General features: G+C 47.7%; 1 protein-coding gene across 1 annotated transcript in view; it reads left to right on the forward strand.

Annotated features, from left to right (window-relative positions):
- Positions 1-3,135: 3,135 nt before the first annotated feature.
- Nek2 (NIMA related kinase 2) overlaps positions 3,136-16,715 on the forward strand; it is a 712,524-nt gene continuing 698,944 nt past the window's right edge. Inside the window, exon 1 of the mRNA XM_052200762.1 lies at positions 3,136-3,140. The gene's annotated coding sequence lies outside the window, so the exon portion shown is untranslated. The remainder of the gene's footprint in view (positions 3,141-16,715) is intronic.

Consider the following 16,715-nt stretch of genomic DNA (forward strand, 5'->3'; position numbering starts at 1 on the left):
AGAAAGAAGAAACAAAGCAAGAAATCCTCTTTTCTTTGCTATCTGATGTTAGGGGGTGACATAGGGCCATAAAGGATGGGAAGAGGGTACCCTGAAGCAGCCAGGAGAGGTAAGGGTTTCCTCACAGCCTCACTGACCGGAGCTGCCTTCCCACCCTCCTTCCCTCTCCCAAGACCATGCACAATTAGGGCAGAATTGTGTTCAGCTGGGTGGCAGGAATGGCTGGATACGCAGGTGAGGGTCCCATGACCTTCTATAAGAGAAGGTAAATAGTCAACAGGACAAGCTGTGATGACCTATTTTGAGAGGGCCCAGCAGAACTGAAGATGGGGGCAGTTTGGCTGGAAGGACATTCCTGTGCAACAGCAGGACTTAGGATCCGGAAGGGTAAAAGCTCCCAGCCTTAGCCAGAAGCTGTCCCATGACAGCAACGGAGAGGCAGCATCGAAGGGCAGAAGGACAGACAAACCCGATGCTTTAAATCTCAGCTCTGCACACCTTGCCCAAGTTGCTTAACATCTCTGTGCTTCCGTGTCTTCATCTGCTAAATGCAAGTACTAAGCTGGGTGTGGTGCTATATTGTTTAATGCCAGCCCTGGAGAGGCAGAAGCAGAGGCAGGTGGATAGATCTTTTTGAGTTCCAGGATAGCCAGGGCTACACATAGAGTTCCTATTTCAAAAAAAAAAACTGGAAAAAAAAAAAAGAGATACTAATAGTATTAGCCTTACATAGCTGTGATGGCCGCCTTGGTCACTGTTCTGTTGTGAAGAGACATCATGACCAAGGTGACTGCTACAAAAGGAAGCATTTGACTGGGGGCTTGTTTAGAGTTTCTGAGAATTAGTCTGTTATCATGGTAAGGAACATGGTGGCATACAAGGTGTTGGAGTCATGGTCCAGAGTTACATCCCCTGGTCTGTGGCCAAGAGAGACAAAAAGTGAAAGACTCTAGGCCTGGCATGGGCTTTTGAAACCTCAAAGCCCACCCTCAGAGACACACCTCCACAAGGCCACACACACCTGCTAATTCTTCCCAAACAGTGTCTCTCCCTGGTAACTAAGCATGCAAATATCTGAACTTTTATTCAAACCACCACAAGGGTAAAAGAAGTGTATGTGTAAAGGACTGGAAAGGGGCTGGGTAGAAAACATGCCTAGCATGCACAGTCCTGGATTCAATCCCCAGTACTGCATAAACTAGGTATAGTACACATGACTGTAGTCCTAGCACCTGGCAAGTAGAAACAGGAGGATCAGACAGTCAAGGCCATCCTCCACTACATGGAGAATTTGAATCTTTCTTAAGAAACAGAAAACCCAGTCTCAAACATACATGCACACACATTCACATATATATGCACACACATTCACATATACATGCACACACATATGCATCTGCATATATGTGCATGCATTATATACTGCATGCATGCATTACACATACACATGCATGCACATACATGAATGCACATATACATGCTGCATACATACATTACACACATACATATACATATATATGCATGCATACGCATGCATGTATACATTACACGCACATGCATACACAGCTTACATGCATCCATACACACACATGCACACACACAAAGAGCTGAGCTATTATGAACAGGAAGTGGTAAGAGTCAGCATATTTAGGCAGCATGGCACTGACAGAGATATCCAGAATAAGTCAGCTAAAACATAGCTGACACTGGATACTTGGGGAGGCTATTAGTCAGCACCAAATGACTAGTAAATGGTGATATCATATTTGTAATATAACTATTTTTTGACAAAATGCCTTTTATGTGATTCTATACAAATGTGGCCTTGACTTCAGGAGCCTCTACCTGAGACAGCCGTGGAGCTGTGTGCCTACCTCCACGGGCCCTGTGTCCTGGTCTATACATGTGCTTGTGCCTGCCTATGTGTACCTGAGTTGTCTACCTGGTGGCCTCCCTGCTGACAAATAAAATATTTATCCTGGGAATCCCTTCACTCCACAGCCCCCTTAGCCTTCCTCCTTCCTGGCATCAGTAGATGGGCCTTGTCAGTGGCTGGCACAGAGTTCAGGTAATCGAACATTAGCCATTCTAAAGAGCATGGTCCTTGAATGTGAAATTTTGTATTTGTTAATTATACATATGCACATACACATACATATACATGTGTGTGTATGTGTGTGTGTGTGTATGCTTCTTCTGCAGTGTTCTGGCCCTGACCATACCAAGTAAGTATCCTACCATTAATTGCAACACATTCTTTGTTTTGCTTTTTAAGATTTATTTGTTTTATTTAATGTGTATAAGTGGTTTGCTCATATATGTGTATTTACCATGTGGCTCCTGGAAGTCTGGTTATGGATTGTTGTGAGTAGCCCTGCAGGTGCTAGGAACTGAACTCAGGTCCTCCTCAAGAGCAAGTGCTCTTAACCTCTGGCCTATTTTCCCAGCTCCCTTTGATATTTTTAGGTGGGGGTGGATACATTAGTTACTCTTGTAACTGCTGCTAGCAAAACACAAGAGAGAAAAACTAAATGGAAGAGAGAAATATTTTCACTCAGTTTGAAAGGTTTGATCCAGGTTGGCCTGGCCCAAGTTGCTTAGGCAGTGAGGGCTTATGGGAAGAAAAGTTGTTCACACTGTGCGTGCAGTTTGAGTGGGTATTTGAATTCTTTATCCCTAGTTGGTGATGCTTTTGGGGGAGGATTAGGAAGTATCATTTTGCTATGGGAAGTGTGTCCCTGGAAGCAGGCTTTTATGTCTCCCCCACCCCATTCCCTCTCTCTGCTCCCCATTTGCACTTTGAGCTATGAGCTCTCAAGCCATTGCTACCACCATCTTGCCTGCTATTCTGCAGCCCTGACATGATGGTAACAGCCTCTTAACCTTCATAACCTCTGAAAACTCACCAGAAACACTCAACTATGCTGTACTCATCTCCTAAGCTGATGGAATTACTAGTAAAGGATGAAGGGTTGTGTCTGTGGACTGTGTCTGCTCATGTGGGAGGGACGTGTGGCCAAAAGACTGATGGCCACATGCAGTCTGTAAGGACAAGGATGGAGGCAAGATGGAGGAGAATGTGCTGGCTCCAGGAGACCACCTGCATCCACAAAGAGCTCAGGGCCCTGCCCAGGGTGTCCTTGCTTCTGAAAGAAACAACTGGTCCACCTGACCCTTCTGTGAACTTTGCCTGCCAGCTGCCACCCTGCTTCCAGCCTGGCTGTCCTCCTGAATCTTACCCGGAGGAAGCCTGAATTTCCCAATCAGCGTTGGACAGTCTGTATCTGTTGCTTTTCTCATCATGACAAAACCCGACTGAAGCAACCTAAGAAGGGAGTAAGAAGGGAGGGTCTTCCCTCCTCAGTAAAACCCCTTTGGAAAGCTGAGATACACCCAGATGTGAGTCTCCAGGGTGATTTCAAATCCAGTTGACAGCGAAGGATAATCAGAGTGCATTCTTTCCATTTCATACTTTACTTGGTGTGTGTGTGTGTGTGTGTGTGTGTGTGTGTGTGAGAGAGAGAGAGAGAGAGAGAGAGAGAGAGCGCATCTTAATATCCGCCAACCAGGCTAGTTTGTTTGTTGTTGTTATTGTTTTTCTTAAAAAAAAATCCAGCTGCATTGTGTACATTGTGCACGGCCTTAAGCCGTTTCTGGAATAGGCAGAGAGGAAATAAATAAATAAACGTGCCCCTCAGATCCATGCTCACTTTTCAGGAAGCTCTTAGAACCAAAAATATAAATCCGTGTGCCTTCCCTGCCCGGCCTGTCTCTTGGCCCATCTTTTCCGAACCTTGGCTCTGAGCTCTGTTTGCAAACCACTCTTCAGCTCCATGGAAACTGCACTGCAAAGCCCGATGCTGTTTCAATGCAAATTAAGGAAGTGAGATGGTTTCCCCTGCCTTTTCAGCAGATAGCTTATTTTTGGTGGACATGAACTCCCCAAGAATGAATATCAGTTAGTCACTCACTGACTGGAAGGGACAGTAAGCAAGACAGACTCCTGTTCCTCCTGTGATGTGAGGTGCTCACTTAAGAGTTTACATAACTTCATCTGAGAGTGGTGGAATAAAAACAGATGTCTCATAGATGTGGGGCTTTGCTGTGAAATATGAAAGAATGAACTCCAAGGGGGGCTGTTGTCATTGTGTTCGTTTTAAGAGTTACTATGTAGCTCTTGAAACATTCTATGTTGCTCAAGCTGGCCTCAAACTCACAGAGATCCACCACACACTGCCTAAAAGTTGTTTTGAAGTTGGGTTTCAACATCTACCTGCCAAGCTGTGAATTTCCATCCCTCACACTGTTTCTACTGCATCAACTCTCCTCTTCTGTGTTTGTCTCTCCTCAGATCCCAGCTCCTATGAAAGTTTAAAATAGGAGACTAGGCTTGGAGAACGCAGATGCCTTGGTTGGTAAAGCGCTTGCTGAGCAGGCAGGAGCACTTGAGGGTGAAACCCTAGAACCTAGGTATAAAAAAACAGCAAAGCAGCCAGGTGTTCCAGAAATGCTATCACTCATAGAAAGCAGAAGCAGGATCCCTGAGTGTGCACGCACGCGCGTGCGTGGACACACACACACATACACACACACAAAAGCAGGAAACAAAGGACAATTCTTAATTTCTTTTGATGCTCTGATGCAATAATGGACTTGCTATTTCAAGAGAAAAGCGCTATAGAAAGAAATAAAGGTGAACCAAGAGTTCTCCCAAGACGCCCACGGGCTCTTGCCAAACATCTCAGTGAGTTCACAATAAATGAGTCAGAGCTCTCGCTGGCTTCAGTGTCCCTCTCCAGGTCCCTGGAGGGAAGAAGAAAGGCCAGGGGCTCTGAGAGGAGTGGGCTCAGTCACCGGCAAGCCAGGAGTCCTGCTGCCCCTGGCAGTACACATTTCCCACTTGACTGTGGCTCCCCAGGGAGCAGTCATCTAGGGACCTTTCTGAAAGGCAGACAGGAGGAGCCTTGCTACTCCAGACCCCGGTGGATTACCTCTGACCTCTGCCATCCATCCCAGCTTCTGGCATGTAGGGTTTCTAAGAAAAACATGGTAGGGTGACATTTCCAGGAACTGAGCTTGTTTCCTGAGAGATGTCATACTCTGGAATGTTCCCAGTGGCTGTCAGGGGAATTCTGGGATGACTCAAGTGAAGACTTGAACCAGTAAAGGGTGAGCCGTGGCCTGAAAGCACACTCCCCCTCCCCCACTTTGGTAAAAGATGACAGCTTCAGGAAGACTTGAGCCCGTCACCTGACCACCAGGAAGCCTCACTAGACTACACAGAGGCACTTTCTACCCTGAGGCGGCCTCACACCTCCAAAGCTCATTTGCATATGTGGTTGGTTTTATACTGAGCTTCAGCAGGGCCTCTGACAGAATGCAGTGTGACAGATGGCAGTTCCCTTTAGGTTGAGGTTCAACTTGATAGAGTGTGAAAGAGAGTGTGTCGACAGACACGGCATGATTGTCACTGAAAGCTATACTCGGTAGTGCAAGACAGGGTTGACTGTAGGAAGTGTGCATGTGTGTGTGCCTGTGTGTGTGCTATGTGATGTGTGCTATGTGATTGAGGATGCACATGGATGCGTGGGTGTGCATGTGTGTGCCTGTGTTTGTGTGCTATGTGATTGCGGATGCACGTGGGTGTATGAGTGGGCATGTGCATGTGTGCATGTGTGTATGTGTGTGAAGGAAGGGAAGTCTTCCCTCTGAGGGAAGACTGGGCCTCAAGACGGAAGAGACACTAGTGCAATGGGGAGCTTGCCCTCCTAGTGCAGTGGAAGAGGAGGAGGTGGGCCCCAGAGCTAGCTGGCCAGCCAGTACAGTCTCCTGGGATCTAGCCAGGCAGCCGGAGATTCTGTCTTATTTAAAAAAAAAAAAAAAAAAAAAGCTGGACAGTATTTAAAGATGACAACCAAAGTTGATCTCTGACCTCTGCATGCCTCCACACCCACGTGCATCTGTAGCCACATAGCACACACACACACACACACACTCGTGTACACACAAACCCCACCCCAGGCACACACACATGCCCACCCACACACCCACATGTATCTTCAATCAAATAGCACACACATACACACATGCACACATGCACATGCCCACTCATACACCCACGTGCATCCGCAATCACATAGCACACAAACACAGGCACACACATGCACACCCACGCATCCATGTGCATCCTCAATCACATAGCACACACACAGGCGCACACACACATGCACACTTCCTACAGGCACACACACACACACACACACACACACAGGCACACGCACACATGCTCTGCCACGCCCCCACGTGCATCTGGGCTTTCCCTGTGGGACCCCTGCACAGCAGAGATGAGAGTCCCACACTGTGGTAAACTGAGTTCTCTTCTGCGCGAACTGCTTTTACAGCGGGGCAGTCTCTCCTGTGCTGAGTGGAAACAGAATCTGATGTTTTAACCCTTGACCCCCAGTCTGTCTGTGTCCCCCTCCCCTGCACAGGAAGGGCTGTTGCAGAACTGCCTTCAGCAGGAAGCAGGGAGAGTGGCGGCCTTTGCACTCACTGGTCAATGCGAGGAAAGCAGGATTACAGGAGAGGCTTAAGCAGGATTACAAGAGAGGTTTATGGGCCGCCACTCTGGTGCTCTCTAAAGACTGAGCGCCAGGATGGAAGAAGACGTTGGGAGACAAGACAGCAGGCTCAAAACTTTACTCCCATTTGCTTGTTTGTTTGGGGATAGAGAAGAAGAAACCCCAGGCTTCATGCATGTTCCGCAAGTGCTCTAGAGATAATCCTCAGCCCATTTCTTCTAATGTATCCTATTTGAACATGGACGTACCAATAGTAACGGGCCTTGTGGCAGAATTTCTTCTTCTGTAGAATTGTGCAACATTTATATCCCGCAGAGATGCGAGCGAACCCACACACCAAGGCTGCGACGGGGAAAGAGGAAGGAGCTCTGCCCCAGGCGCAGCATCCCCGACTCCCGGGTCGAGAAGCCTGCCTGGACCGGTGCTTGGGCTGTGGCTGAGGTCTGCGCCGGCCTGGACCTAGGGTGCGTGTCCCAGGGAATGGAACAGCGCAATCCAAGTGCTTACCCAGCCTCCCGCCCCGTCTGCCTCCAGCTGCCTGGTCCTCGAGGTGAGGCTGGGTCCTTGGAACAGCCATGAACTGGACCCGAGAGTCGCCGGCATCTCAGCGCCCCCTGGTGTCCGCCGGCGGACACACCTAGTTCAGCAAGGGCCTAGAGGGTGTGTGGTTTGGGGGCCCTAGTCCCAGGCCACTTGGGTTGGCTTTGAGGACCCCCCCCCCCCAGCCCTTCTGCCTCGTACAGGTATAGAGCTGAGAGCCAGAATCCTGTTTGTGAGTTGTGGCCTCTGACCTGCCTAGGCCTCAGGGTGCTCATCCGTGAAGGGTGTTACAGTTAAGGCCCCAAGGCAGGTTTACTGCAAAGCCCAGTCTGGAAAAATACCTTAGGAATGCAAAATCCTTGGTGATGTCATCACTGAGTAATTACCACAGGTGGATAGCTGCTGGAACTCGTGTTCCACAGGTGACCGAGGCCCCAAGGCTATTGCAAGGAAGCAAAGACACCTTCTTATTTTCCAGTTTAACAGACAATTACAGAGCTAAATATTTGTCATATCTAAATAGCTTGGTGTTGTGTAACCTCAGTTCTCCAGAGGCTGAGGCAGGAGGATCATACTTAGTTCCAGGCCTGCCCAGCCACATAATGAGACCCTGCCCCACCCCAGAAAACCAACCAAACAACAACAACAACCCCACAAAACCAGGGACTGGAGAGATGGCTCAGAGGTTAAATGGACTGGCTGGTTTCTCAGTATCCATACAGTGGCTCACGACCATCTGTAACTCTAGCCTCTGTGGATCCGATGCCTCCTTCCCGCCTCTGCAGGTACCTGCATGCATGTGGAGCATAGACATACATCCAGGCAAACACTCTAAAAGACAAATATATCAGAACCACAAAACCAGCCACTGCTGGCACGGGAGGAGATAAAAGGGTAAAGAGGCTGGCCTGGTGCACACCTTTAATCTCAGCACAGGGAGGCACACACAAATGGCTCTCTGAGTTCCAGACCAGCATGGTCTGCAGAGTGAGTTACAGACATGGATGAAATCGTAAAAGAATAATTTTTTAAATTTATATTTACCTTATGTGCATAAGTGTTCCGCCTATGTATATGTCTGTGTACCACGTGCACATGTGTACATGGTGCCTGAGAAGGTCAGAAGAAGCCTTGATCCCCTAAAACTAAACCCAGGAATGGCTGTAAGCCAATGTGCGGGCCCTGGGAATCAAACCTGGCTCCTCTGCAAGAACACCAAGTACTCTTAACCACTGAGTCATCTCTCCAAACCCCAAATAAAATATCTAAAGCAAAACCAAAACAAACAGAAGGCTGGCTTCATATCCATTAGCCCAGGAGAAAGCCTGGTCCTCGTGGTGGCCCCTGCTGACCCTTTCTGCAGCTGTGCAGGGCAAGGGTAATTCAGGGATGCTAATTCCAAAATCCTTAGGCCTGTGTGGAGTTCATGTGAATTCTTTCTCTGTTTTTTTTTAACATTTATTATTTTGTATGTTTGTGTATTTTTGTTTATTTCTTTTTGCCTATGTATGCACATGTGCATATCCAGCCGTGGTAAACATACAGAGGTCGGAGGTCAGAGGACAACATGCAAGAGTTTGGTCTTGCCTTCTACCACATAGGCCCTGGGGATTGAACTCAGGTTGTCTGGTGGTAGCAGGCACCTCTACCTGCTGGGCCATCTCATCAGTCTGGGTTCGGGAGATTCCTTAGTTAAAAAACCCTTACCACAGAGGTTCAACTAGCTACCCCTGATTAACTCCCGCTAGGCCTGTCCCTGAGCTCTGGAGGCTCTAAGAGAATCTGCCCAGGGACCAGACTTTGAGACGAAATAACCAAGCATGTGCTCAGTGTTCATCTACTGCTCACCAGCATTCCACAAGTACAAGTCAAAAGAGAAACAGGCATGGAGAGCGACGGCCATCACCGGATCTAGTTAAGTGAAGGCTGTAGGATCTAACCCAGTGGTTCTCAACTGTGAGTTTAAGTTTTTCTCAGCCCTAATTTTAATAATGGTTCTTAAGTGCTTTAACCTCTCTTCTAGCCCACCACCCACCAAAGGTAGTAGGAAAGAAAGGCAATTAGGATATGGAGAATGTGGGCCTGTTGGCGCAAACACTTCATAAATGTATCAGCCATCTAGTCTAGTAGTGTTGGAATAGCAAACATGAATCAGTGGTGGTGGCACGATCTAGCAGAAACAGCCAGACCTCAGATGAATCTGCATGAATCAGTGAGAGCGACCAGGACCAACAGGGATGCCAGGAGAAGTTCTCTGTCATGCGTCTCTCAAGGAAGTTAAGATCAGCAAAGATGCAAGACCAAAAGCTGGCTCTCTCTACAAGCTGTCCATTGCCTTACCAAGTGAGTCTGTCTTAGCAAAACTCTATGTGCATCTGTGTCAGCTGATATCACCAACTGGCCCAAGTCTTCAGAAATGGCAAGAAGTGGCCAGCACACCACCCAAAGTATTTTGGTGGGCTTCTCTCTATGGAGTCCTGACAAACGGAGTTCAGTAACACAATGTAAGGCGAACCAATACGTGTGCCATTAACGAAGATTCCTTCATCAGCCATCCTTTCACATGCTTGCTTTAGCAGAACATCCTTTCACTTGTGTCCACTTCAGGAAAACACTCCTTCATGTGTTTGTCCCAGCAAAACACCATCTGACACAACTAACTTTCCAAAGAAGCCATAAGTTCCACTTAACCTTTCTAGTGCTGTGACTCTTTAATACAATTCCAAATGTTGTGCTGACTCCCAACCATAAAATTATTTTCATTATTACTTCATAACTGTAATTTTGCTACTGTTATGAACTGTAATGTAATATGATAGGCAGGATGTCTGATATGAGACATCCCCCCCAAAGAGATCTCTACCCACAAGTTGAGAACCACTGATCTAACCAATCAGAACGGTTCAATTCAACGGATTGCCTTCTCTCCATCTTGTCCATGTAAGTGGTTTACTACAGGGTACGGGGTTCAGGGGTTCTAATGAACTCTCTGTAGGAGTTCATTAGAAGCAGCTTAGAAAGACAAGCACAATTCTAGGCCTATGGGAAGGAGGGCCCTGATCCAGAGCCTGGCTGCAGCCTCTGGTTGACTGAGAAACCAGAATGCTGGGATGATTATCTAGCTAACAGCATTTCCCTGAAGGTTGCTGACATTCAAATAACATCCTTCCATATATAGATGTTGTATGTTGAGATGCCTATGCATCAGTCTTAAGGCTTGAATGTATGTGAACTTAGGTAAGGCCTCATCTTTCTCCCAGACATAGAGACAGATAGAGGGAGGCACAGAGAGAGAGACACACACATACACAGAGACACAGAGAAAGCAAGCACATCTTCTCTTGGTGCCATCATTACCCTGGGTCTTTCCTCTCTGGGTCCTCTCAATTGTAGCATACAAAATACACTTTAAAAAGTATAAAGAGAGCCAGGCGGTAGTGGCACATGCCTTTAATCCCAGCACTTGGGAGGCAGAGGCAGATGGATCTCTGAGTTCGAGGCCAGCCTGGTCTACAGAGTGACTTCCAGGACAGCCAGGGCTACAGAGAGAAACCCTTTCTTGAAAAACAAACAAACAACAAAAGTATAAAGAGGGGCTAGTGAGATGGCTCAGCGGTTAAGAGCACTGACAGCTCTTCTGGAGGTTCTGAGTTCAAATCCCAGCAACCATATGGTGGCTCACAACCATCTGTAATGGGATTTGATGCCCTCTTCTGGTGTGTCTGAAGACAGCTACAGTGTACTTACATATAACAATAAATCTTAAAAAATAAAAAGTATAAAGATGAGTCACATATGGTGATTCGAGGGTTCAAGGCCATCACCATCTACATAGAAATTCAGCGGCAACTAGAACTACATAGTAAGACCTTGTCTCAAAAAACAAATAAAAAAGGCATGAGGAGGGGCTGAGGACTCAGCAGAGTACTTTCCCGGCATGCATGGAGCCCTGCATTTGTGATTTCTATGAATATGGTGGCCGTGATGGCTCATATCTGTAATCCCAGTACCTGGGACAGGGAGACAGAAGGATCAGAAGCCCACGATTATCCCAGACTGGGATGGAGCCAAGCTACAGAGTGTGTGTACACGCAAGCTACAGAGTGTGTGTGTACACACAAGCTACAGAGTGTGTGTGTACACGCACGTTCACACAGAACATCAGCAGCTCTGGCAGAAGGTGCTTGGACACACCTTGCCTGTCAGTCATCCCTGACCCGGCCCTGCCCAAGCCCAACTGAGGCTTCTCTGCCCCCTTTGGTTTGTCTCTTGGCCCTCAGTCTGAGGGGGCGGGATCCAAGCTCTTCTGAGCCTCCCATTCTCTGCTGCGCCTGCTCTGAGGTGAGATTGGTGCAGGGAGACCCCCAAAGCCCAGGGTATCCCTGATTTTATCTCTACACCTGCCGGAGTCCCCCAGATCCTCCAGGCCTCTCTCGGGACCTACAGTTGCTTGTCAATTATTTGGAAAACACTGCAGTCTGGTGAATCAGTTTATCAGAGTATTTTAGCTGCAAAGAAAAAAAAATGTAAAGGAACCAGAAAACAAGACATGACCTGCACAGAAACTACATGTTGGAGGGAGGGAGTCTGGGATGTGTGTGGAGTTCCGAGGACCCAGGCATCTTCACTGGTTTTCGGGACTTTCTTCAAAACTGCAGTATTTTCCTTTTGGTAGCAAGATGGCTGCTGTGACTCCAAGCTTCCCTTGATGCAAGAAGAAAGACGTCAGGGCAGTCTGTGAAGACAACCTCTCCAGAGGCTTCCAGCAGTCTCTGGGCACAGCCAGATCACAACGCCAATTTTGGACTGATTGTGAGACAGCAGGATCAGACTGTCAGTCACCAACAATCTCACGGAGCTACAGTAAGCATCCTCAGAACAAAAAAACAGAACATGTTTTGATAGCCAGGGAGGGGGTGTACCAAAAGGCAGGAACAGGGAGAGACTGGAGGAAACAGCTGGGAAGAGACCGGAAGTACAATAAACACCTTGTGGCCAGGCTTAGACTCCTCATCCGGAAGCATGCTTGTGTCTGGACATCGCTCAGTATTCAGGAATTGAAGTCTGACACAATGCTGTCCTTGCCCAGTCTGGGGCTCAGACCTGGGTCAGACCTAAGGAGGCCTTGGCTTTGTTAATCTGCAGTGGGGCCCCCCACTAACGGCTCCCTGAACGGCAGACTCCTCCCAACAGGAAGCAGCAGCCAGTTGCTGTCCACAGATAAGCCAGGCAACTAGATTCAGCCGCAGGACTTGGGTTGAGCCTGGATTTGATGGCATGAGTCTGTCATCCCAGCTACTCCAGAGGCTGAGGCAGGAGGATCAAAAGCTCTACAACAGAACAAGTTAAAGACCTGGACAACTCAGTCCCAAGAAGTGAAGGACCAGGGCCACGCGTCAGTAGCAAGGTGCTTCTCCAGCACCACATTCAATCCTTAGTGCTGGCAACAACAAAAAGGGGCCAAGGGGTGGCCCAGTCTGGTAGGGAAGAGAAACAACTCCCGAAGCTGTCCTCTGACTGCCACATGTGCCCCATTCCCGCCGATAAATCTAATCTTTTCTTTAAAGGTAAGAGCCCGGGTAGTGTCCGCAGTGCTTGCGAAGGAAGAGGTCAAATTTATCTGAAATCGCCATGATTAATTACCAGGTGGCAGAAGCAAAAAGCAACGACAGCTTCCAGAAAGTCTGAGTAGCATCTAAAAGCAAGAGAGAGTGAGAGGGCAAGGGCAGAAGTGTCACCGCCCGTATGAAGGCTGTGCTGAGGAGAGGGGTTTCGAACCCTCAAGGTTGCGCGTGTGAATCCTGCGAGGTGGAGTCTGAAGTCCAGGGAGGATTGCAGGAAACACCTTCTTGCCTCATCAACAGCCCTTGGGGAGGGAGCTGCCACCCCTCTCTTGGGTATGTGGGTAGCGCTGCCCACACTGGGCAGACAAGTCCTCAAAGAGAACTCAGAAGAGGAAGGCAGGCAGCTCTGGGCTGGCCTTTCCTTTGGGGACAGCTATAGAACCCCTGAAGCCTATGTATAGTATTGAGGTGACCACAGAAGTGGGAGTGAAGACAAGGTCAAATTGTCTCATTGCCAGGTAGCATCCACAGGGATGTACTGGGATTTCAGGCTGATGCCAAGGAGACAGACGGGCCTGGTGTGAAGCTTGATATTAATGGCCGATTTTATTGGACTGAGAGACAGCTAGGTTAGTAAAGTACACTTCCAGATGTGTCTATGAGGGCATTCCCAGTGGAGACTGGATCAGACTTGAAGAGGCTGTTGAGAGGTGGTGAACGTCAGAAGGAAGTGCTGTAGAGAAATCAGGTCATTGGGAGAGTGGCCATGGGAGTGCAGTGGCCTTACTCTCCTGTCAGCACCGCTGTTATAGCCGCTATGATGCCAGCCGCTGGGCTCTGTTGCGCCTGCTCTACTGTGGCCTGCTCTGCTGTGCTGGCTTGAGACCTGCGAAGCTGTGAGAAAACAAATCTCCCCTTAAGTAGTTGCCATCAGCTATTTTACAGCAGAGGGGAGATAACCAACCTACCTATGGCGCTCAGAAGTGACTGTCGATTTTGTGTGTCACCATCAATGTGTTTGTCATAGTTCCTCTTCATATTACTGTGACAAGATATCAGGGCAAAGGCAACTTAAGAGAGAAAGGATTTATTTTTGACTCACAGATTGAAGTTTCATTCCGCCACGGTGGGGAAGCCACAGCAGTACAGCGGTAGGAATCTTAGGCAGCTGGCTACATTGTATCTACAGCCAAGTGTAGCTTCAGAGCCAGGCATCATGGGTATGAAGCCAGCTGCTAACTGAGAAAAGATGTCAATGGTATCCCTCAGTCAACTCTACGAGCTACAATACTGCCTTTCCTAGCAAGATGTGACCATTGGGACAGTAGAAGTAAGAAGGTTATAGAGGCATGCTGGGAGCAAACTGTCCTTGCAGTCATAGATCTCCAGGGAAACCAGGAATGTTAAGCACACAGGACTGTCCTCTCAAAATAAAGGACATAAAACCTATTCTTCCATCCAGAAAGCTGGGAATTGGAGGTGATTGACAGCCTGGTGATCTGCGATATCTGTTGGGCCAGAACATATCAAGCTCCCACAATCAGGACTGGAGATGTCTAGTAGTCTAAATGACCCTTATATTATTTATATCACCAGGAGCTCCCCCAAGATCCAATAACCAGCATCAGAAATATGAAATAACCTAGCTACCTCTGTGTTTGTCATAATCTGTATGACCAAAACCAAGCCAGGTCCTTTCATAGACTCCTAAGCTTGTATAAGAACATAGCTCTAGAACTCATCTTCTTGGAAGAGATGGCATGTACTTTGAGTTGAAATTCTATGTAATTACACTTTCTTGTGCACTGGGGATTGTATTACACCAGGAAAGTTTCTCCAGCTTGTACTGAGTTTGAACATGCTGGCAATAAACCACCTGACAGACTCCAGAAGCTTGATCCAGCAGGATGAGTCAGGCTGAACCTGGTGATTCACCTCAGCATGATTCATTTCCCTCCCTGCCTTCCATGACACCTGCAGGGACTCCCACAGAGGTAACCAACTATTTAGGTATTGGGTTTGAAGCCTGCTCCCCAGAAAGGAATTCAGGCCTAGGACTGTAAATGTAGTCAAACATCCCAGGCTCAGCTCAGGAGGTTGCAGAAGCTAGAGAGGACCCCACTACTGTTACTGTTTTGGCTAGCTTTATGTCAGCTTGACACAAGACAGAGTTGTTTGGAAAAAGGGAATCTCAATTGAGAAAATGATTCTATAACATTTGCCTGTAGGCAAATTTGTGATGGTATTTTCTTAATTAGTGATTGACATAAGAGGCACAGAGGATCTCAGTGTTCTGGTGTGTGACTCAACTCCTGAGTTTTCCTGCAAGGGGAACATGTCCTGAGTGTCCACTCTTCCCAGGACGAAAATCACAGAGGAGCTGTGACTGGGCCCCAGTCTAAAGCACAGCTCCACAATTAAGACAGAAAACCTAAGACAGAAACCTGAATTACGAAAATGCCTTAATTAGACTATCCAGCAGGTAAGTCTGTAGGGCACTTTCTTAACAGTGATTGATGTAGGAGGGCCCATTCCACTGTGGGCAATGCTATCCCCTCAACTCGAAGCTGATGTCATTGCCTTCTGAGACCACTGCTTGGTCAGAGTAAACCCAAGGATACAGTTCTCTGAAAGTCACAGAAAATGCAAGCAAATGGTGACTTAAAATGAGACCAGTCAACTATGCAAGAAGGCACAGGTAAATGTGCTTGACACCAAGGCTGATGACCCGAGTTTGCTCTCTGGGACCAGCACGATCCCAGAGAGCACAGAGTCCTGCAAGGTGCTGCACAAATTGCCCTGTGACCTCCATGCATCCACTATAACACACACAATGAAAAAGAAGGCTGGGAGCTAGACCATGAAGCTCTCTCACCATGCACGTGAGAGAACAGGAGATCAGATGCCCAGAATCCACGCCAAACCCTGCTGTGCTTGACAGCCTTGGAAGATGGAAGTGGGATCCCCAGAGCAAGCTGTCCATCACGACTATCTGTATAGGTAAGCTCTGGGTCTGACTGAGAGACTCCGCCTTTATTCGATAAAGTAGAAGAACAATGATAATGTATGACACCAGTCTTGGGACTCCAGATGCATTTGTATATATGTACATGTGTGTGTGTGCGCGCACACACACACACACCAAGCTATGTGGGCTTTGATCTCATTCTCCTACCTCAGAGTGTGACTGGAGATGCTTTAGGAAACCTGACTCTTTCATATGGAGTTGATCCACTCCGGAGCTAGCCTCTAAGGTCTTCTTTATAGAAACGTCCAGACATCCTATTCCCTCTGGCATGTCTCCAGAACATTCTGTTAATTTGACCTGCCACGCTAAAGGATTCTGCATGTATGTAGGTGATGCCTGTGACAAGGAATAGCTGAATATTGTCATGGGAAATAGGACTTGAGTGAAAAGCTCCTGTTTCCACAGATGCAGTAACTCTGGGGTATGGTGTGCTGCTCTCTGGGGTGAGTGGTTCTTGACAGGATTTGGAGCTGACTCATATTTGATACTTTTACTTCCTCTGCTGCTGGGTGACTTAGAGCCCAAGACATAAGCTACACTCTGCATCTTCCTCCCATAACTTCCAGCCACACCCCTCACTCCTAGCTGAAAGCTACTCTATTTTTATATTTCTCTTGGGAAGTAGATTCCAAAATTTCCCCATGTCTTCCTGGCAGAGGAGCCACGGATTTCCAGTAAATCCATGGTTGTGCTCATTTGCATTCAATTTGTATAAATTAGCATATCCCCGTGGTGGCCTCCAAAGTCCAAGTAAGTAAAGAATCAATGTAAAGGGAGTTCCCCGAAGAAGTAGCAGATGAGGGTAACCCTAGTCTCCAGTTGTCAGCAAGAGATTTCATCATCTCCATGGCTACAGATCCCCTTCCTCAACCCACTGGGAAGGTCCTTCTGTTGTCTGGATCTAAAGCTTCGATACTGACACTTTAGAGCCTTGGAGGGGGATCAGAGTCACATGATGGGCATAGAGTCACGTGATGGGAAGAGCGGTTGAGTGTAGCGAGG

Source organism: Apodemus sylvaticus, chromosome 12, assembly GCF_947179515.1.
Source record: "Apodemus sylvaticus chromosome 12, mApoSyl1.1, whole genome shotgun sequence".
Taxonomy (NCBI): domain Eukaryota; kingdom Metazoa; phylum Chordata; class Mammalia; order Rodentia; family Muridae; genus Apodemus; species Apodemus sylvaticus.